This window comes from Mesoplodon bidens (genome assembly GCF_964165515.1).
Source record: "Mesoplodon bidens genome assembly, chromosome: 12".
Taxonomy (NCBI): domain Eukaryota; kingdom Metazoa; phylum Chordata; class Mammalia; order Artiodactyla; family Ziphiidae; genus Mesoplodon; species Mesoplodon bidens.
Window position 1 is genome coordinate 45724223 of NC_138168.1, and position 23619 is coordinate 45747841.

General features: G+C 42.2%; 1 protein-coding gene and 1 pseudogene across 2 annotated transcripts in view; one reads left to right on the forward strand and one right to left on the reverse strand.

Moving 5' to 3' along the window:
• The window catches only part of SLC16A10 (solute carrier family 16 member 10), a 141049-nt gene that overhangs the window by 15406 nt on the left and 102024 nt on the right, over positions 1-23619 (forward strand). The window lies entirely within an intron of this gene.
• Positions 17649-19300, reverse strand: LOC308626224 (mitochondrial dimethyladenosine transferase 1-like; annotated as a pseudogene). The gene has a single exon. The product of its transcript is annotated as a mitochondrial dimethyladenosine transferase 1-like (transcript).

A 23619-nucleotide genomic window follows, 5' to 3' on the forward strand; every position in this document is an offset into this window, starting at 1 on the left:
GGGTTAAAGGAGCAGCTGCTTCGGGTACTCTGGCTCACTCAGTCCGGGGGGGAGGGAGGGGCACGGAGTGCGGGGCAAGCCTGCAGCGGCAGAGGCCGGCGTGACGTTGCACCAGCCCGAGGCGCGCCGTGCGTTCTCCCAGGGAAGCGGTTCCTGGATCCTGGGACCCCGGCAGTGACGGGCTGCACAGGCTCCCGGAAGGGCGGCGTGGACAGTGACCTGCGCTTGCACACAGGCCTCTTGGCGGCGGCAGCAGCAGCCCCAGCGTCCCACGCCCGTCTCTGGGCTCCGCGCTTTCAGCCGCGACTCGCGCCCGTCTGTGGAGCTCCTTTAAGCAGCGCTCTTAATCCCCTCTCCTCGCGCACCAGGAAACCAAGAGGGGAGAAAAAGTCTTTTGCCTCTTCGGCAGCTCCAGAGTTTTCCCAGACTCCCTCCCGGCTAGCTGTGGCGCATTAGCCCCTTCAGGCTGAGTTCTCGCCGCCAGCCCCGGTCCTCTCCCTGCGCTCTGACCGAAGCCCGAGCCTCAGCTTCCAGCGCCACCCGCCCCGGTGGGTGAGCAGACAAGCCTCTCGGGCTGGTGAGTGCCGGTCGGCACCGATCCTCTGTGCGGGAATCTCTCCGCTTTGCCCTACCCAGGTACGTGGGGAGTTTCTTGCCTTTTGGGAGGTCTGAGGTCTTCTGCCAGCGTTCAGTAGGTGTTCTGTATGAGTTGTTCCACGTGTAGCTGTATTTCTGGTGTATCTGTGGGGAGGAAGGTGATCTCCGCGTCTTACTCTTCTGCCATCTTCCCCGGAAGCCTGGCAGGTGGATTCTTAACCACTGTGCCACCAGGGAAGTCCCACTAAGTTTTTAAAATTGAAGTGCAGTTGATTTACAATGTTGTGTTAATTACTGCTGTACAGCAAAGTGATTCAGTTATACATATAACTGAATTATTCTTTTTTTATATTCTTTTCCATTATGGTTTCTCATAAGATATTGAACATAGTTCTCTTTGCTATATAGGACCTTGTTGTTTATCCATTCTATATATAAAAGCTTACATCTGCTAACCCCAACCTCCCACTCCATCCCTCCTCCAACCCCCTCCCCCTTGGCAGCCACCAGTCTTCTCTATGTCCGTGATTCTGTTTCTGTTTCATAGATAGGTTCATTTGTGTCATATTTTTAGATTCCACATACAAGTGATATCATATGGTATTTGTCTTTCTGACTTACTTAACTTAGTATAATAATCTCTAGTTGTGTCCATGTTGCAGCAAATAGCATTATTTCATTCTTTTTAATGGCTGAGTAGTATTCCATTGTATATATGTATTGGGTTGGCCAAAATGTTTGTTTGGGTTTTTCTGTAAGCTGACTCTAACAGTGCTTAGTTGTCTTTAAATTCATTTGAAACAATTTTGTTGGATTGTATTGTGACAGCTGTCATATCAGCGTGCACTTAAACTTATCAAAATTGGTGAATTTTTGTGTAGTTATTTTAATATTGAAGATGGAAGAAAAAGGCAACATTTTCGGCATATTATGCTTTATTATTTCAAGAAAGGTAAAAATACAAATCAAGTGCAAAAAAAAAAGATTTGTGCAATGTATGGAGAAGGTGCTGCGACTGATCAAACGTGTCAAAAGTGGTTTGCGAAGTTTAGTGCTGGAGATTTCTCGCTGGATGATATTCCACGGTCGGGTAGTCCAGTTGAAGTTGATAGTGATCAAATCGAGGCATTGAGAACAATCAAAGTTATACCACGTGGGAGATAGTCGATATACTCAAAATATCCAAATCAAGTGTTGAAAATCATTTGCACCAGCTTAGTTATGTTAATCGCTTTGATATTTGGGTTCCACATAAGTTAAGTGAAGAAAACTTTCTTCACTGTATTTCTGCCTGCAATTCTCTACTTAAGCGCAATGAAAACGTTCCGTTTTCTAAAATAAATTGTGACAGGCGATGAAAAGTGGATACTGTACAGTAATGTGGAACGGAAGAGATTGTGGGGCAAGTGAAATGAACCACCACCAACCGCAATGAAGGCTGGTCTTCATTCATAGAAGGTGATGTTGTGTATGTGGTGGGATTGGAAGGGAGTCCTCTATTATGAGTTCCTTCCAGAAAACCAAACGATTAATTCCAAGAAGTACTGCTCCCAGTTAGAACAACTGAAGGCAGCACTCGACGAAAAGCGTCCGGAATTAGTCAACAGAAAATTCATAGTCTTCCATGAGGATAACGCAAGGCCTCATGTTTCTTTAATGACCAGGCAAAAACTGTTACAGCGTTGCTGGGAAGTTCTGATTAATCCGCTGTATTCACCAGACATTGCACCTTCGGATTTCGATTTATTTTGGTCTTTACAAAATCCTCTTAATGGAAAAAATTTCAATTACCTGTAAGATTGTAAAAGGCACCTGGAACAGTTCTTTGCTCAAAAAGAAAAAGTTTTGGAAGATGGAATTATGAAGTTGCCTGAAAAATGACAGAAGGCAGTGGAACAAAACGGTGAATACATTGTTCTTTAAAGTTCTTGGTGAAAATGAAAAATGTGTTTTTTATTTTTACTTAAAAACTGAAGGAACTTTTTGGTCAACCTAATACTACATCTCGCTTATCCATTCATCTGTCAGTGGACATTTAGGTTGTTTCCATGTCTTGGCTATTGCATTTCACTAATTTTTAATTATGGGGATACACATGAAATAAAGATTTGAAATAAGGTATGTGGACCAAAGCAGTGTTTCTAATTCCCTTTGTTCCCAAACATAAAGGTCTCATAGCTGTTGAAAATTTTGATACGCACCTCCAAGGGTAGTTTAACTTTTGAGTGAGATTCCCTAATACCCGGAAGATAAAGCCATGTTTCTGTATTTTTCCACCAGCTAAGATTTTGTCCCTTTACTTTTAGTGGTATTATGGAAATAATTAAGACTTTTTTTTTTTTGGCTGCACCATGTGGTATGTGGAATCTTAGTTCCCCGACCAGGGATTGAACCCAGGCCCCTGCGGTGAAAGTGCCCAGTCCTAACCACTAGACGGCCAGGGAATCCCCTAGGATTCTTTCTGTGTTTTTTTGAAGACAAAATTATAATACTGAATATGCTTTGTAAAACTAAGTGTGGGGCTTCCCTGGTGGCCCAGTGGTTGAGAGTCTGCCTGCCGATGCAGGGGACGCGGGTTCGTGCCCCAGTCCGGGAAGATCCCACATGCTGCGGAGCGGCTGGGCCCGTGAGCCATGGCCGCTGAGCCTGCGCATCCGGAGCCTGTGCTCCGCAACGGGAGAGGCCACAACAGTGAGAGGCCCGCGTACCACAAAACAAACAAACAAACAAACAAAACTAAGTGTGCCTCTCTGATATGCTCCTCTTAGTGAGGGGGAACTGTGCTGCCTTCCTCCTCCAGTCCCCCAACTTGAGAATCAGTGACTGGAGTTTTGAATTCAGTTCAAGGTATGCTTTTCTATCATTAGATAGTTAAATCTAAATGAAAGGTCAGTGGTTAAATTAACGTATAAAACTCAGGGAAAGGTGCATTGGTCTGTGGTTCAGCTTTACCCTTTTTTTTTTTTTTTTTTTTTGCTAAAGAGTAAATTGAATCAACAGTGTTCTGCATGTGTTCAGAGAGTCAACATTTCTTTAGTCTTGTGACCAACTTAGACTGGATCCAAAAAACAATTCTGAGATACATTTCATTAGAGTAGAAAACCACTACTCATTAAACAGAGGTATTTATTGACTTTTTCTGTGTAGGTACTAATGCCAAGTGGGGTGGGTTAGTCTGGTGACTGGTTTTAATAGTAAAAACCTTTTCATCTTGCTTAATTATCCTTTTTATTAGTTTTGACTTCACATTCCAATTTCGAATGTCAGCATCTCAAAGGATTCCCATTTGTCAATGGTTGTTTAAACAACCGCATTCCACAAAGTTAATTGATGTTTTAGCACAGATGGGGGCAGAAAGTTGCAGTTGTTTTCCTGCAGTAATGTAACATGTGAACTTTGGCAGCAGTACCCCCAACTCCAAAGTTACCTCCCAGTGCCAGGTTTTTGGGCTTCTTAGTCTCTGTTGGTTTATCTGTAGCTTCTAGTTTTTCTATGTTGAACAAGTGTTGCTTTTATAATAGTAAAAATATTAATATTAAAAATAATTAACCATTAGCATTAGATGTATTAACTTTAATGACTGTAATAATAAATTTGACCTTTAAGCGGTTTTGTGGGAGTAAATGATAGATGTATGGAGTTTTCATTGTAGTTGTTAGGTTTTGTCTCTTCTCAGAGAAAAATGTTAATTATGGAATAGGCTGGAACTGGTAAAGGGAACTGATTTTATTTTTATAATGACAATCTTTTGTTAATTGTATATGAACAGATTAGTAGGAGAGCCTTTTTTTTTTTTTTTTGGCTGTGTCACACAGCTTGTGGGATCCTAGTTCCCCAACCAGGGATCGAACCCATGGCCCCTACATTTGAAATGTGGAGTTTTAACCACTGGACCACCAGGGAAGTCCCAGGGAACTGATTTTAAATCACGTTACATTATTTGGCCACATTTTATTTTGGATTAAAATGGAGATATTTAATATCAGATGGACAGTCGCTAAGAGCTAGATCATGCGATGCTAATCATACCTGAGCCCCAGCCAGACACAGCACAGGAAATTATTATTGGTATTTCTCTTTTGGGGGGCAGGTAGAGGGACTAGAGAAGGGTCAGAAGAGATAATAGATGAATATTTGTGTTTGTATGCATAATTCTAAATCCAGAGTGATAAATAATTACTAATCAAGAATCCTCTTGTTTGGTGGTTCTTTTGTGTTTCTGGTACACAGGCTACTTGTATGAGGGCAAAGGCAAATAGAGCATTCCCCACATTTTGCTGCTGGCCACCAGAAAAAAAAATCTCAAAGCCGCATTATGTTGCCACCAGAAAAAAAAAAATCTTTGCCTGGATAAAAATGGTTACATATTAAATGACTATTTAAACTAAAAGATTTAAAATAATGCTTTTAAATGACCTAAATTTTAGCTCAGTGTTCTTTATAAAAATATGAGAGTTTTATCATTTCTTTCAATGAACTTGTGTCTGTAAAATGATGCTTAGTAGGACAGAAGACTGACCCTTTTCCAGAAATGTGAAATCTTGAATCTAAGCAAAAAGAAATTGTAATTAGTTCAGTTTTATTGGTTTGGAATTTGTAATTATTTGGAGAGGGATTTGGTTTGTCTTTTCACACACTCCTGCAGTTGTAGCATTATAAGGAGCCTTCCTGAAAGAATGCACGCCTTTCAGACACTTTAAAAAAAATAAATTTATTTAATTTATTTATTTATTTTTGTCTGCGTTGGGTCTTTGTTGCTGCGCATGGGCTTTCTCTAGTTGTGGCAAGCAGGGGCTACTCTTCGTTGCAGTGCGCGGGCTTCTCCTTGCAGTGGCTTCTCTTGTTGCAGAGCATGGGCTCTAGGTGCGTGGGCTTCAGCAGTTGTGGCATGAGGGCTCAGGAGTTGTGGCTCGCGGGCTCTAGAGCGCAGGCTCAGTAGTTGTGGCACATGGGCTTAGTTGCTCCACAGTGTGTGGGATCTTCCCGGACCAGGGCTTGAACCCGTGTCCCCTGCACTGGCAGGCAGATTCTTAACCACTGCACCACCAGCGAAGTCCCTCAGACTTTTTTCAACAAAGCTGAGGAATACCAAAGTTTAACTCTTTAAATTTACAACTGGTGTCGTTAGCACAGAGCCACAGTCCCTTATCTGAAACTCTTGGGGCCATATGTGTTTTGGGGTCGAAATTTTTTTATTTTAAAAAAGTAACCTGGTTCATACAGCTGTGTTTTTTACCCCCTGCCCCTCCCCGCCCAGGGGAGTCTGAGGCAACACCCTATAATCTAATACACTGATATTTCTGCAAAAAAATGTATGGCTATTCAGAGTAATTGGGACAAATAGAGACCATAAGTACCCTCATGTCAGTTCAGATCATGTTTTACTTCCAAGTGAGTATTGATGCCATCTTATAAAAAAACTTTGGGTTTGGGATTCCAAAGTTGGAAATAAGGAATTGTAGATTTATATGTGAATATTTTGTTTTCTGTTAATCAGTGAACAATCCTTTTAAGGTACATTTTTCTTTATTAGGTAGCGTACCTGCTTCATGTTTTCAGTAAATGTGATATTCGGCTATCATACTGATCTACCCTAGATTACTCAGCCAGACCTCCTTTTGCTGGGTGTTTGAATCACAGGCTGTGTTATGCAATGTAAATAACATATCTGTAGACATCTTTTTTTTTTTTTTTGCGGTACACGGGCCTCTCACTGTTGTGGCCTCTCCTGTTGCGGAGCACGGGCTCCGGACGCGCAGGCTTAGTGGCCATGGCTCACGGGCCCAGCCGCCCCATGGCATGTGGGGTCTTCCCGGACCGGGGCATGAACCCGTGTCCCCTGCATCGGCAGGCGGGCTCTCAACCACTGCGCCACCAGGGAAGCCCTGTAGACATCTTTGAACAAAATTTTTTTCCCCCTCTTGGATTGCTTCCTTGGGGTATATGTCCAAAAGTGAGATTACTGGTTCAAAGAGTATGAACAACTTTATAACGCTTGTTACACGTTGTCAGATTGTTCTTTAGAGAACTTGAGTCCGTTTACTGTGCACCAGCAGTATACTAGCTTCCTGAAAACCCTACCAATGTTAGGTTTTATTTATATTAATATTTGCTAATTTGATAATTACCAATGGTATTTTTTTAAATTAGTTTTAAATCATATTTCCTTGCTTTTAGGGCAGTGTGTTTTACCAGCTTTTGAGCCCTTTAGAAGCAGTAAATGGCTTGGGAATTATATATAATATCTGGAAATATAAGAGGACACATACAAGTGAATATATTAGAGTAAAACTTTGTTACCACAGGTGGGAACACTAGAAAGGCCTGAGATTATCCTAGTCCTTAGATTCTCATCTGACACACCTTGGCAGGTGGGGTATGCCCTTGTTCCCTTTCCTCTGCTCTCTCAGCCCAGGTGTTGATCAAGGCCTTTTTTGGGGTTGGGAGTGGGGATGGAAATTAACCGTCTGGAGACTTGGCCATGAGGACTTAGTGACTCCTTCCGGTGACCTCTCATCCTTGAGAGGCTCGAGCCTGCAAGAGCAGCCCTGTCTCATTCTCTGTATGTGCTGTCACCGTGCCTCAGCCTCTTCCAGACCCAGCTAATTCTGTTGAAATAGCTTTAATCAATTAATTTGGGTGTATGTGTGTTTAAAATTATTTTTTGCTCTTATTTATTTTTAAAAGTGATGTAGAAAGCATTTGAGCACAATCTATGTACTAGGGGCCATGCAAGAAACAGAAAGGAATCGAGTATTACATACTCTTGAGAGGTTATGAGGGGAGACAAAATGCTATGTACATAAAGAACTTGAAGGCGGTATGCCACCCATGTTAAATGCAGTGTAAACAAGATATTGGATTTTAGGGGAAGGCAAAATGACTTCTGACTGAGATGATCAGGGAAGGCTTTAGGGAGGTAGTTTTTGAGTTAGGCTTTAAAGGATTGGTAGACTTTCTTCAGCAGATTTAGCAGAAAAGGTATCCCAGGGGAGGGTACAGGCTAATGATGAACGTCTTACTGTGCTTTACTATGTATTTTATATTGTTTTATTTATCCTATGGTATAACTACTCTTATGCTGCCTCATGTTTTAGATGGGCAACTGAGGCTAGTAGGTAGTGGAGCTGGATTTGAACTTAAGTCTCTGGCATCAGGACCCAGGTTCTTTTTTTTTTTTTTTTGCGGTATGCGGGCCTCTCACTGTTGTGGCCTCTCCCGTTGTGGAGCACAGGCTCTGGACGCGCAGGCTCAGCAGCCATGGCTCACGGGCCCAGCCGCTTCACGGCATGTGGGATCTTCCCAGACCGGGGCACGAACCCGTGTCCCCTGCATCGGCAGGCGGACTCCCAACCACTGCGCCACCAGGGAAGCCCAGGACCCAGGTTCTTTAATACTCAACTATACGCTGGGCTCATTAAATGAATGACAAGGAATTTGGTTTGGCAAGAGCCCAGGAATTGTAGAGGAAAGTCCCAGAAGATAAGGCTGGGAAAAATGGGGAATGGAAGGTTTGAGTGCCGAGTTAAGAAATTTGCATGTGATTTAATAGGCACTGGGACGATATCAAGGATGTCTGAAGTGTGCCTTAAAAAGTTGTGACTGGGGGCTTCCCTGGTGGCGCAGTGGTTGGGAGTCCGCCTGCCGATGCAGGGAACACGGGTTCGTGCCCCGGTCCGGGAAGATCCCACATGCCGCGGAGAGGCTGGGCCTGTGAGCCATGGCTGCTGAGCCTGTGCGGCCGGAGCCTGTGCTCCGCAACGGGAGAGGCCGCAACGGGAGAGGCCCGCGTACCACAAAAAAGAAAAAAAAAAAAAGTTGTGACTGGGTTGCAGAGGGAAAGAAAGAGGAGGAACATCAGTTACGGAAGTCTTGGCTGAGAGCCAGGATCGATTTGCGGCCCAGCAGTGGAAGTGGGAAGGAAGGACTAGATGTGAGGCATTTCGAAGGACAGACTGAGGGAAGTCTGGCAAGTGATGCATGTGGACAGTGACATGAAAACAGATGATGCTTATGCCTGGGGACAGCATCTAAATAATTTTTGAACTAGGAGCCCCACATTTTCGTTTTGTACTCGGCCCTACAAATGATGTAGACAGTCCTGGATGGTGCCACTGACAGGACCAGGGGCATGTGGAGGAGGAGTTGACAGGGAAAGGCTGACTCAGATGTTAGACATATGAGTGTGAAATGCCAGCAGGACATCAGGGGATGATGTCAAGCAGATAACTAACTGGACACGTAAACCTGGAGCCTCAGAGTGGAGCTGAGGCCGGAGGTAGAGCTTTGGAAAGAGCCTGTCTCTATGAGGAATGTGATGTAATCATAGAAACTGAGAAATTCTGTCTCAAGAAGCCCCACGGGCTGCTCCTAGGTAGCTTAGTTGGTTTGCATTGAAATCATCTTATTTAAAAGTAACAACACTTCATCCTTTAAAAAAAAAATCTTTCCAGCATTTAGATTTCTCTAATTCAGATTTGCAACTTTCCAAAGGTCAGATTGTATTTTTTACTGTCATTGTCTTAAGTATTTCCAAAACTTAGTCCTAAGACTTAGTTTTTTTTTTTTCCCCTTTAGTTTTACATGACCTCTGACACTATGGGCATTTACTGTTTCTTGCATGCACCGTATAATTAATTAAACCAGTCTGTAAGTCTTATTTTCAAGGTGTTCTAGACCAAGAGCCTGTGGGAGTGGCTTAGAATCGTTTCAATTAATTTATATATTTCTAATTTAAATGTAAAGTATTGATAGTGGTGGAAAACTTGTTCAACAGGAAGATGTTATCTTGTAGATCAGCCTTCACAGAGTTTAGGAACTGAGTCAGCTACTCAGTTCCTCAGTTGTAGCAGTGAGACTCAAGTAAGATAAAAGAATGTCAAAGTGCTTTGGATGCACAACGGATACGTCAGACACTCTTGTTACTGAGTAGGTTGGCAGAGTCCCTGTACGTGGGCGTGTGTGTTGACTCACGTGCTGTGCTGTAATCTCTCAGAATTCAGGTTCTGAATTGCTCTCTTGTGATTGAAGCCCAGGTGAAGGTGCTGGAAGTGCAGTGACCCTGGAGGAAGAACCAGTAAAAGCAGGGGGTGGGTGAAAGGGAATTGATGATTGTGCAAGAAGAGGGTATCTGCCTTATTTTGTAAGCCAAGATGCCCCTACCCCCTACCCTTCCAGTAACTGTTTCATCTTTTAGTACCTTTTGGCTTCATTTACAAGGTCTGTATTAAAGCATATGTCAGGGTTTAAGGCAGTGTTTGGACCATGCTTGTCTACTGTTGTGCTTGTGAGGTTGAACTCAAGTACTGGCCTGATGACAAGTCAATTTGATAGCCAGTGATCATGGGGAGGGGAGGCAGAGGGAAGGCCAACTCAAGTATTTTTTCCTCAGAGTTTGAGAAACAGAAGCCATATAGTCTTTTAAATCCCATGCCAACACACCAGCGAGATTTGCTAATACCAAAGGTCAGGAATCACAAAAGAGCAATGTATGTTTTTTGGTATTGACTTGAAAATACACTGTTTCGTATAACTTAGTGTTCATTATGTGTATGCTATTATAATTAGTTGGTATACGTGGTAGTTTTTTTTTTTGTAGCTTTGATTAGGAAACAAATATTGAGACACTTAAAGCAAAAGGCAGACTATTATTATTTTTTGGAAAAAAATCAGATAAAAGTAATGCTTAATCCAATTAAACTGTCTCTTCCTCTAATTCATCATGATGACTTTGGGTGTCTGGTGGCAACTGAGAATGGGTTATGGAAAAATGTCAAGGCAATGTAATCCCTATTATTTATGGTCACTTAAGAGGATAAATTAAGCCACTAATCTTTGGATAATTACTCTATTTAGCTGGAAATATCCTTAATTTTTGGAAAGCAAGTCAGTGAGTTAGTGGAACTGTCATAATTAATCAGCCTTTCTAAGACTAATTATAAGTGAATGGAAACTAGTTGCCTTCACCCTTTTCTCCCCTGCATTATAGTGCGATCATTCTATAACTCTGGAAACTGTATGTGGAACCACAGGGAACATACGTTAATACACTATCTTGTGGTTTTCGGGTAGGCATTCATAGGTTTACCCCAGCTAAGGATTAACAGAATGGCCTTAACAGGTTAAGGCTTGCAACTTGTGTATGTCTTTCTGGTTACTAGGAGTAGGCAAGAATTTTTCTTTTTTTAAGATTTTTTTTTTGATGTGGATCATTTTTTTTTTTTTTTGCGGTACGTGGGCCTCTCACTGTTGTGGCCTCTCCCATTGCGGAGCACAGGCTCCAGATGCACAGGCTCAGCGGCCATGGCTCACGGGCCCAGCCGCTCCGCGGCATGTGGGATCCTCCTGGACCGGGACACAAACCCATGTCCCTTGCATTGGCAGGTGGACTCTCAACCACTGCGCCACCAGGGAAGTCCGATGTGGATCATTTTTAAAGTCTTTATTGAATTTGTTACAGTATTGGTTCTGTTTTATGTTTTGGTTTTTTGGCCATGAGGCATGTGGGATCTTAGCTCCCCAACCAGGGATTGAACCTGCACCCCTTGCATTGGAAGGCAAAGTCTTAACCACTGGACCACCAGGGAAGTCAAATTGTTAGGATTAGGCAAATTGATAACATTATAAAATTGGTTTGAATATAGATTGTTTAGGAAGTGAGTCTTTTGCTGACAGCAGTTCCATTTATTTATGCCTTAAATATTTTGAAGAAGTCAACATAAACTACTGTATTTATTAGGTGCTAGGGGTGGGATGGGAATAAAGAAAAGTACACATTTCAATCCCAAGGGAATAAAATAAGGAGGAAGTCCTTGTCTCGTGTTTTCCACATGGGTACAGTGTCTCAAAGACAGACCAGTGTTCACCTTTTGGAGTTTGAGGTCTTCATTCAAGAGGTTCCCAAAGAACCTTTTTGAGAGTCAATGAAATTGCTCTGCAGGTGGAATCAGAGACATACTACTTATTTATCACAATCAGGATACTCCCATTTTGATAATAACAAAATTCACACACTTACACTGTAAATTGTTGCCTTGATAAGGTTTCTGGAAATAAAACAGAATTCTATGTATTGTTTCCAGTCAGAGAAGGATTTGTATTCTTATGGGAAACACAGTACTCTATACAGGACTGAATTACCATAGAACTAAAATATGAATTAGGACTATGGAAAACAAATGCAGACACAGAAATCTTTAGTAGAATGCATTTTATTTTTTAATTTTTTAAAATTTTTAAAATGTATTTATTTATTTATTTTTGGCTGCTTTGGGTCTTCGTTGCTGCTCACGGGTTTTCTCTGGTTGTGGCAAGCAGGGGCTACTCATTGTTGCAGTACGTGGGCTTCTCATTGCGGTGGCTTCTCTTATTGCAGAACACGGGCTCTAGGTGTGCAGGCTTCAGTAGTTGTAGCATGCGGGCTCAGTAGTTGTGGCCCGTGGGCTCTAGAGCACAGGCTCAGTAGTTGTGGCACATGAGCTTAGTTATTCCGTGGCATGTGGGATCTTACCGGACCAGAGCTCAAACCTGTGTCCCCTGCATTGGCAGGCACATTCTGAAGCACTGCACCACCAGGGAAGTCCCTAGGATGCATTTTAGAAGACTCACTTTAACTTTTGGAAGTCAGCTTTATTGAGGGATAATTTACATATGATAAAATTCACCAATTTTAAGTCTACAATTTGATGAGTTTTGACAAATGTATATGGTAATGTAATCACCATTGCAGTCATGATACAGGGCCTTCCATCACCCCAGGATGTTGCTGCATGCCCCTTTGCAGCCAGTCTATCCCTGGAACCTCTGCCCCTGACAACTATTGATCTGCTTTCTGTCACTATAGTTTTGCTTTTTCTAAAATTTTCTGTAAATGGAATCCCACAGTATGTTTTCTTTTGTGTCTAGCTTTCCCTCAGCATGATGCTTTTGAGACTCTACCATGTCGTTGCATGTGCAGTTGGCCCTCCATATCCATGGTTTCGCTATCCTGGGTTCAACCAACCACAGATAAAAAATATTCAGAAAAAAAATTCCAGAAAGCTCCAAAAAGCGGAACTGTAATTTGCCACATGCTGTCAACTGTTTACGTAGTATTTACATTAGGTATTATAAGTAACCTGTTACTGAACCAAATTGGGTCTGCCCAAGGCAGGTGGTAAAGCCAATCTACTGACACCGGGTTGTGGTGAGGGAGAGCACAGCGTTTATTGCAGAGCCTCAAGCAAGGAGTCTAGGACAGCTTGTGTCAAAACACCTGAACTCCCCGTGGGGTTCAGCAAAACATTTTGAAAAGCCAGGTGTGGGAGGGGAGTCCCAGGGTGTGTGATCAGCTCATGCACAATTCTCTGATTGGTTGATGGTGAGGTAACAGGCCAGGGTCACAGGGGTTAACACTATCAATCCTCAGGCTCCAGTAGGTCTGGGGGCTACATGCTCATGGTCAAGTAGTTAATTTCTTCCATTTGGTGGTGGTTTTAGCATCTGTAAAATAACTCAGGAAATGTGCATCAGACACTATTATCTACACACTTCAGAGAGGAGCTAAAGCAGAGGATATGGGGGAGGGGTCTGTCCCGGGAAGGCCCCAAAGGGTCCTGCTGGGTTACAACCTAGAGATGGTTTAAAGTATGTATACAAGAGGATGTGAATAGGTTATATGCAAATACTTCGTCACTTTATAGAAGGGACTTGAGCATCTGCAGACTCTGGAACCAACTCCTCCTAGATACTGAGGGACGACTGTACTAGCAGTCCAGTCCTTTTTATTGCTGAGTAGTATGCTGTTGCATGCCTATATTACAATGTTTTATCCGTTCACATGTTGATGGACATTTGGGTTGTTTCCAGTTTTTGCCTGCTATGAATAGTGCTGCTATGAGCATTTGCGTGCAAGTCTTTGTGTGGACATATGTTTTTGTCTCTCGTGCACCTTATTTTAATTTTCATTTTATTCTATAAGCTTACATGTATTTTTTAATTTAACAAGAGGATAATACTATGTATTTTGTGTGTGTGTGTGTGTGTGTGACTGAATGAGGAGGTGAAATAGTATGCAAGGACTCTGGAAAGGCAGGTTTTTCACTTGGGTGATTTTAGGTGAATGGTGGTACTGCCAATCAAGAGAGTCAAATATGGCTGAGATTTTCTATTTTTTTAAAAAATGGAAGAAGGTCCATTGAAATGAGTCATTGGGAAATCACTGATGTCTTCAGCTAGCGCACACTCATTGGCCTGGTTGTGCAGGGAGTGGGGCCTGACTGTAGTCTGTGGAGCAGTGACTGGGAGGTCGGGATGGCGGTGCAAGCTTAGAAGTGAGAAAGGGGAGAAGTAAGGCGGTAGCTAGAAGAGGATTAGGGTCAGGGGTGGGGGGAATAACAATTTTTTTTAAACATGCGAGTAGCTTGAGGAGAAGGAGCCTGTAGAGAGGGAGAAGGTCAAGTTACCAGGTGGCTAGTTGATGGAATAAGATTCATGAGCAGGTCACAGATGAGGGAATTCAGAGCACAGCTGCTGCTGCTGGTGAGGCGGGGGGCAGTGCATTTGCCAGAGATGCCACCTATTCAGGACCTGGAGAGGGGAAAATAAGAACAGAAACAAATGGAGGGGTAGGGTTGGGTGAGGATCAGGAAACTGAGGGGGCCTTTGCTTCCTCTGAGAAGGAGGGTATGTGTTAAGCATAACGTGGGATTTAACAGCAGATTTGAGAGTGGCAAAGGTTTGGGAGCTGATTACTGTTAAGGAAAAGGATTGAGAAGAGTTCTGAGAACTGAACCGAGACTGGAAATATTGGAAATTGTGAATTTGTAGTGAAACCCGTTTCTAAGGTTGTGGCTTTTTTTTTTTTCTTTTCTTTTTTTCCTTCTCAGCTGTGCTCTATGGGCTGTGTGAGCAGAGTAGGTGAACTGAACAATTCAGTAAGGTTAGAAGAGAATTGAAGCAGAGTAGTTTCACACTTTCTGTCTGCTTTCATCTGTGTGCTGTATGGCTTCCTCTTCTCTCCACCTTTTATGCACCATTCTGAGATGCGGAAGTTCTCACGTGTTATAAGTCTTTGGTGAAGTTGATTCAACATTTAACAACCTAATACAATTTTTAAATGCTGTTTTTTTATTGTAGTAAAATATATATAACAAAATCTATCATTTTAACCATTTTTAAGAGTACACTTCAGTGGCATTAAGTACATTCACAGTGTTGTGCGTCCATCACCACTATACCACAATTTTAATTTGAAGCATGACTACCATCTCTTTTCCTCCCTTTGTATCACTCCTGATTTATAACTTTAACATAGTTCTTTACCGGGTAGACTATTTGTATTTTTGAAATTGAGGTAACGATAACAGTATGTACTGAGCTTAACTTGGGCAGGTGCTGTGCAAGGCACAAATTGTGGCATTAGCTTTCTTTCTGTTTGGTTGTAATTATGTGTTAATGTCTGTCTTCCTTACTAAATGTATAAGGCCCATGAGAACGGGGACTATCTATGTCTGCCTTGTTTACAATTATATCTGTACTGCCCAGAACAGTGCTTGACACATAGTGGGCATTCAGTGAAGTTTTTGAACAAATGAAAGTCCTTCACTGAGAGAATTTATTTGTTTAATAAGTTCTTTCTGAATGCTTCATATGAAGTAGGCAAAACTTGTATTCACACATTAATACAGATTATACGGCATGGTACTTTCCAATGTCTAGTTAATGAGTAAAAATCAAAAAGGGTTTATATTTGCAGGTTCACCATGGAAGGTATTAGAGCAGACTGTGCATTAAACAAATGGTTGTACAGAATGGACAGCAATAATCCCAAAGCTTGAAGGCTGTGGGTTAATTAGGATAACTTGACAGAAAGTGAGTCAATCAAACTTGACAGTTTGAAAGAATGTTCCAATAATTTATGTTCAAATACACATCAAATATGTCAGCAAGTAACAGGAACTTAAGTTGCAGAATGCTCCAAAACACCAGAATACCTGCAGATTTTATGGCTTACAGAACGTTTTGGAGAAAGAAAATCAGTAAAATGGTTGGAGACTGTTTAGTTCTATTACCTTATACTAAATAAAATACACTAGAGTTTAAAATATTATCTTTGTTAAAGGTAAAAAGATATAGTTTATTAATAAATTAATTGAGGAATTCTATTTTTCTTTAAAAGGTACATTTATTAATGAATCCAGTAATACTTTAATTTTTTTAAGAAATGTGCATAAATATGGGTGTTTCTCTGTTAGCTGCTATTAGATAAACTAGTGTCATAAGCTTGTGGTTAAATGGAGATAAAGGGGCAAAATACAATCTAAGTGTTAATTCTTACAGGGACGTATTATATTGCTAATTATCACAGTATGCCTCTGATTCTGGAAGGTAAGGGCTCTGTATGTGTGTTTGGCCACTGAGGCTCTTTTTAGAAATAAAATCTGTCTCCACCAGGTATTTTTGTATCATATGGAAAGAGAAAATAAAAAGCTATTAGGAACTCTAGTCCTATTATTTTCTTACCTTTTAAAACTCCGAATAAGCTAAAACTGGAGTTTGGCTTTAGGAACCAGTAATGGAAATTTTCTTATGTCTCATCAGCAAAATCTAGTACTGAGTGATCATTATGGCTTTTCACTGAATGATTGTGCGTGTGTGTCTATGTGTGTAGGAGAGCAGACAGACAGACAGTGGACACAGGTCTTCGAGTAGACTTCCTCAAGTAAAGTAATAGAAAGGAGGAACATAAATGAGCAGGGGAGGGGAGTGGAGAGAGGAGGTGGGATGGAGGGGCAGGGAGGAGCAGAAGCAGAGGAAGCAGACTGAGACTACAGTCCCTGTTGTGTAAATGCCGCTTGCTGGTCGTCTCTCTGTCCCTGTGGCCTGCCCTGTCCTGTCCTGATGCTGGTGTTGGGCCCCCTTGGAGTCAGTGAGCAGAGTTGGCTGGGTAAAGGCGGGTGGGGTCTGGGGTCTTAGTGCCTGCTTGGTTGACATGAGCAGACTGCATCTCCAGCTGGGCTCTGGAGTAGCAACAGCACAGATTTCCAGGGAACAGTTCCTCCTGTCATCATTTTTTTTTTTTGAGAGAGAGAGAAAAAGCATTTTTGTACTTTTTAAAAAAAATTTTATTTTGGGCTGTGTTGGGTCTTCGTTTCTGTGCGAGGGCTTTCTCTAGTTGTGGCAAGTGGGGGCCACTCTTCATCGCGGCGCGCAGGCCTCTCACTATCGCGGCCTCTCTTTTTGCGGAGCACAGGCTCCAGACGCGCAGGCTCAGTAGTTGTGGCTCATGGGCCTAGTTGCTCCGTGGCTTGTGGGACCTTCCCAGACCAGGGCTCGAACCCGTGTCCCCTGCATTGGCAGGCAGATTCCCAACTGCTGCGCCACCAGGGAAGCCCCCATTTTTGTACTTTTAATTGAGCAGCAAGGGAAATAAACAGGTGAGAAGGTGGGCAGAGAAATATGGTGTAATCTTAGTTCTCAAACTACAAAGTACTTTAGTGAAATAAAGGAACCTAGATTTTATTAGCAACTAACTTTTAAATTTATTCATTAGCAAGAGCTAATTTATTCATTAATTAGCTGTAAAATGAACTTTTAAATTTATTCATTAGTAATAAGAATCCTAGCCCTTATGATAGTTTATATATAGCTTATTGTTCTCAGTAATTAAGCTCTGGTAATTGGTCCTCTAAAAATGCCAAATTCCAACTTAAAATTTCAAATAAACATAAATAAAAAATGTCCATATTTGCAGTATCTACATTTTTTTTTGCCCAAGTCCCAGGATAGTCCCAGGATTGAAGTGAGGTGATAAAATTTTAATTAAAATGTTAAATCTGATAACCTACAAGGCAAAAATTAACACATTGTGGAATCGGTTCCTCTATCATAAGGGAAAATGTGCTTTTCTCACTGCAGCTTCATCCAGGTCCTTAAAAGTCCTTAAAAATTCCTCCAGCAGCGAGTGGCCCGGGGAGCTGGGCAAGGGCAGCTCGCTGGACTGAGATGAGGGCAGCCTGAGCAGTGGCACCCAGAGCAGCGGCTGCCCCCCGGCCGGGAGCAGGCACGATGCCCAGAAACACCCCCACGAGGGCCTGGCCGACTTCTCCGACAGTCTCATCAAAGAGAGTGACCTTCTGAGCGACGACGAGGAGGAGGACTACCACCAGACTGGGAAGCAGGGCAGCCCTACCAAAGGCATCGAGATCCAGTTCCAGAGACTGAGGATCTCGGAGGACCTGGACGCTCGGCCAGCTGAACAGCCTCCCGGCAAGGACGGGCAGCCCAAGCTGGTCCGGGGCACTTCTGCGCCTTCAAACGAAAAGCCAACAGCACCAAGAGGGACAGGGGAACTCTGCTGAGGGCGCAGATGCGTCACCAGTCCCTGGACAGTCAGTCGGAAAATGCCAGCCTTGATCTCAGCTCCGTTCTCGAGCGAGAATTCAGCGTCCAGAGCTTAACGTCAGTTGTCAACGAGGAGTGTTTTTATGAAACAGAGCCATGGAAAGGCGTAATACAGGTCAATCCAGATATGGGTTAAGTTGCTGGTTTCACTTATTTGATGATATTTATTCTCTTTACCAAGCTGTAAAAGGGGAATAAGTCACACTTGGGGAGCACACATATGAGAAGTGCAACACTGTGAAAATCAACATCCAGTCGGCTGCCAGCCCCTGAAGTAGCAGCTACACTCTGTAACTCTCCTTGTCATCCCCTTTTTTTCTGATTTTTGCTTGAGTTCTTCTCTGAACTTGTAAGCAAAGAGGTGTGGGTCTTCATCACACATTTTTCGGTATGCGTCACAGAGGCTCTTAAAATGTAAGACAGAGAGCTGGGTGGGTCGAAGAGTAGGGTCCACATCTGCCAAGTGTAACAGTTTCCCAGTGCTTTCTAATCGCCGAGCTTCAGGGAATAACATTCCAAGCCCTCGATGGCAGTATTTCCTTCGGAACTGAAAGGCATTCTGAACGACTCTCTCCACGAGCCTGAATGGCTGCTCTATCCTGGGCCGGGTCAGGGGGGTGAAATGCACCACCCCCGAGTCCACCTCTGGTTTGGGGATGAAAGCCTGACCTGGAATTGTCAAGATGTGCTGAACGTCACAGAGGTACTGGGCCATGATGGAGAGGTGACTACGCTGCTTGCTTCCTGTACTGGCTGTAAGTCTCTCTGCCACTTCCTTTTGAAAAGTCAAAGCCATCTGGGTTCTGCCATAAGCAAAAGATCCATTTCTATGAGAAACATTTTCAAGCCATGTGATAATCAGTGGAGTTGATACACTAAAAGGCAGATTTCCAATAATATGTACATTTGGAGGATCATCCTCCCACTGTCTTTGAGACTTTCTGGAAAAGCCCTTTCTATCTTAAATGTCAAGACATCTCCATGGACAATTCTCAGTTTTCCAGGTGCTGCATCAGAAAGCATCTGTAATCCAGGAATAAATCGACTATCCTTTTCAACCACCAGAAGAAGTTCAGCAACACCGGCATTGAGAATGGATCTTGTGATTCCCCCAGGCCCAGGGCCCACTTCATAAACATAAGCATTTATCCGACTGCCAGCTTTCCTTACAATTTTATCTGTCAGCCTCAAGTCCAAGAGAAAATTCTGGGATAGCTGCTTCACGACCTGCAGTCTAAACAACTTAATGATTTCTCGAATCGTGGGTAATGGCAGGAGACGGAAAGTGCCGAGCGTCCTGGAGGTGGCCATGAGCCCCGGCCTGGCCGCACAGCTCTCACGCAGGTCCTTCCCCGCGGTTCCTTCCTCTTGTCATCATTTTTATTCCTGAATCATCATGTTTAGTTATGCAGTTGTCTGCTGTCCCCAGCTACTTACATATCAAGGAAGCGTCTCCTGTTTATCTTCTTTCCTTTCCTTTTTTCTTATTTCCATTTCGTTACTCCTTTTCTTTGTTTTAGCCAAGCACACACATTTAAGCAATAATGGTTGCCATTTTCACTAGCTAGCATAGGACTTGCTCCTTACTTAGAGGACTCCTAATCTTGTGGTGTGTAGTAGTGAGTTAAGAACATTTAAAGATGCCGCATACATGTAACAGTATTGGTAAATCTCATAGTATTGGATGAAAATATGAAGTTGTAGAATGTTTAACATGATACCATTTACATTTCATTTAAAAAAAAACCCTGGAAAAAATACTACCACATTTCATAGAATCTAAAACACTGTTGCTGAGATGCACCCCTATTTTATGTACACTGACGAAGGGGAAAACCTGCAGATTAAATTGTGATGTAGTGCTTTATTGTGGATAGTAAGGTGCATCCCAGTTTTAGAGATATAATATGAAAAGGCATGCGTTTTAGAATTGAATAAGGTAAATATATTTTATTGAAACATACTTATGTAATAAAAATATAAAAACATGCATTGAAATGATATAGCTAATTCAGGATGTGATTTATCTCTATGAAGGGAGGGAGGGAAACAGATAATGGGGGCACACGAGGGGCTTCAACTCTCTATATTTTTAAATCTAAAGCAAATATTGCAAAACGTTAGATTAGATAAAGTTGGTTGGGGACTTCCCTGGTTGCGCAGTGGTTAAGACTCTGCACTCCCAATGGAGGGGCCCCGGGTTCGATCCCTGGTCAGGGAACTAGATCCCACATGCATGCCGCAACTAAGAGTTTGCATGCCACAACTAAGAGTTCATGTGCCAAAACTAGGGAGCCTGCCTGCCGCAACTAAGACCCAGCACAACCAAATAAAAATAAATAAATAAATATTAAAAAAGATAAAGCTGGTTGGTGAGTTCCTATAATTTTATGTATGCTGTAAATATTTCCTAATGAAAAGTATATATTTAGAAGCTACATAAAAAGCAAGTTGCAAAAGCCTATATGTAGTGGATCTTGTTTTACTTTCTAGTATAGTATTGTTGGCCCTCCATGTCTACGGTTCTATATCTGTGAATTCAGCCAACTGTGGATCGAAAATATTCCGGGAAAAAAAATTCCAGGAAGTTCCAAAATGCAAAACTTGAATTTGCCACATGCCTGGCAACTATTTACATAGTATTTACATTGTATTTACAACTATTTACATAGCATTTACATTGTATTAGATATTATAAGTAATCTAGAGATGATTTAAAGTATATAGGAGGATGTACACCATTTTATATAAGGGACTTAAGCATCCCTGGAATTTGATATCCAAGAGGGATATCAAACCAATCCCCTGCAGGTACTGAGGGACAACTGCAATTGATTTTGTGTTCTTTCAGACTTTTTCCTATATCTATCATACCACAGCAGTGGGATTTGTTGTTGTTGTTGGAAGGCCGAGGGCTTTCTACATCTCCGTTTTTGTGTATGAATTAAAAGATAATACTGAAGCCCATGCGCCCTAAAGCCTGTGCTCCACAGCAAGAGAAGCCACCGCAATGAGAAGACCGTGCACGACAATGAAGAGTAGCCCCCGCTCACCGCAACTAGAGAAAGCCCACGCGCAGCAATGAAGACCCAAATCAGCCAAAAATAAATAAAATTTAAAAAAAGAACAGAAATACTTAAAAAAAAAGATGTATCATGTGTTGTCTTAGTAATGATAAAAAGTGGAAAGTTGTTAATGATAAAGATGTTACAGGATGAAGAGAATTGGCTGGCATTATTTTTTTTTTTTTTTTTTTTTTTTTTTTTTGCGGTATGTGGGCCTCTCATTGTTGCGGCCTCTCCCGTTGCGAAGCACAGGCTCCGGACGCGCAGGCTCAGCAGCCATGGCTCACGGGCCGAGCCGCTCCGCGGCATGTGGGATCTTCCCGGACCGGGGCACGAACCCGTGTCCCCTGCATCGGCAGGCGGACTCTCAACCACTGCGCCACCAGGGAAGCCCCGGCTGGCATTATTTCTTGCTGTTTATAAGTAGTGAGAAAGTGTTTCCATTATTTGTTTCTTTGAAGCCATTTTTCTGGTTGCTCCCTTATTCTTTCTTTTTCAGTCGTGGTGTCTAGAGAAGAATCAGGTCTTGAGAAAAAGGATCACTGTACAAGTTGAACAAAAATAAGTACTGTCTCTTCAGATTTCTAGGTGTGATACTTTTAAAATAAGGTCATGAACCTTACAAACTCTTTCTTTATCCTTTTACTGAAACCTAAAGGAGTGTTTTGCCCTCCTACCACCAGATGAAAGGACTGTAGCAGGATGTTGCTTATTATGTCCCAAGCGTTGAGGAATCAGGGGCCGAAGGAGTGTAGTGTGTCTTATCACACTGCCTTTAGCGACCCATTACCTCCCACACCCATGAAAAGGGAATATTTCTCACATGCCATAATATTTTTAGCATCACACTTAGGTGTTTAATAATCCTTACTGTTTGATTGAAAAAACAATTTGGCAAGGTCTATTTAAAAAATGCCAGGGCTTCCCTGGTGGTGCAGTGGTTAATAACCCGCCTGCCAATGCAGGGGACATGGGTTCGAGCCCTGGTCCGGGAAGATCCCACATGCCACGGAGCAAATAAGGCTGGGCACCACAACTACTGAGCCTGCGCTCTAGAGCCTGTGAGCCACAACTACTGAGCCTGCATGGCACACCTACCAAAGCCCGTTTGCCTAGAGCCCGTGCTCTGCAATGAGAAGCCACCACAATGAGAAGCCCGCGCACTGCAATGAAGAGTAGCCCCCGCTCACCGCAACTAGATAAAGCCTGCGCACAGCAATGAAGACCCAATGAAGCCAAAGATAAATACAATAAATAAATACATTTAAAAAAAAGCCAAATATAGTCAGACCACTTAACCCAGAATCTCATTCCCTAGGACCTTGCCTAATGACTCCTAAGAAAAAGCTTTATGCATGAAGATCTTCACGATACCATTACTGTAAAAGAGTAAAACTTTGGAGTCAAATGCCCCCAAATATAGAAGTGGTTAAATAAATGATGTTGATCTACTTTATGAATTATGTTGCAACTGATAATGATAATGACTTCTATCTAGCAACATGGAAAATGTTTGATGGTGATACATAGTCAGGGTGTATCACCCGACTGTGACTCTAAAAATGTGCGCGAACGTGAATGAAGATGAAGGGAATATGGAGAAACAAACAAGCAGTAGTTGTATTAGAATGGTAGAATTTTGAGTGGATTTCTCCCCTCACCATTTGTAAAAAAAAAAAAAAAAAAAAAAAAATTGTACTTATATATTTTGGGGAGCCAGATCTTTTAAAGAAAAATTTGCATTTCTAAGAAAACAGCAGATATTAGGATGGGGGATACTAGAAAATGCAAAGTAGTGGCCCTTTTGATGATAAAACAAAAACATTCTAAACCAGGTTTGCTTTAGCAACGCACAAATTGATTATTTAAATTTTGTCTTTTAGAAGTAAGTTGGCTGAGGGCAAGTGTGTGGAAATCAGAGTATTGAAGAGGATTGGTACAAGAAGTGGGAGGATCAAAGCTGATGTGACTAGCTTATTCATTTGCACTACCAAAATAAACCAAAATTTTGGACTGTGTCTGCTTTAGTCAATATTTGGTTATTTGCTTTGAAGCTATTTGTTTGCAATAATGCCATTAACATCCTCAACAGAGCCAAAGTCTGACCCTGAGATGGTAGAATCTTAACTAATTTTATCATTTACATAGAAACTGAAACTTCTGAGGGCATGAAGGACCATTTCTTTTCTCTGTACTTCTTCCTTTGATTTTTTTTTTTATATCACCAGTGATTTATGGCTACCAAAAAGAAAGTCCTATAATTAACTCACAGTTAACTCATCTTACCATCATAGGTAGAATGAGGCTGGTGATGATTGGGGAGGGAATAGAAAAAGACTAATAGACTGAAGAATTTTAGACATCTAAGGCCTTGCTGACCAGTTAATCCAGCCCCTTCACTTTATATGTAAGTAGATAAATCCCAGGGACTCAGCAATGAGCCTGCGTTTTAGGCCTCCAAATTTAGTGCCCTTTCTACTGTACCACAAGGAAGAAGGAGGGAAAGGGAGAGAGAGCAGAGGCAAATTATTGACATTTTAAGGGCCATTTTTTCAGGATGGACAGAACATTGGAT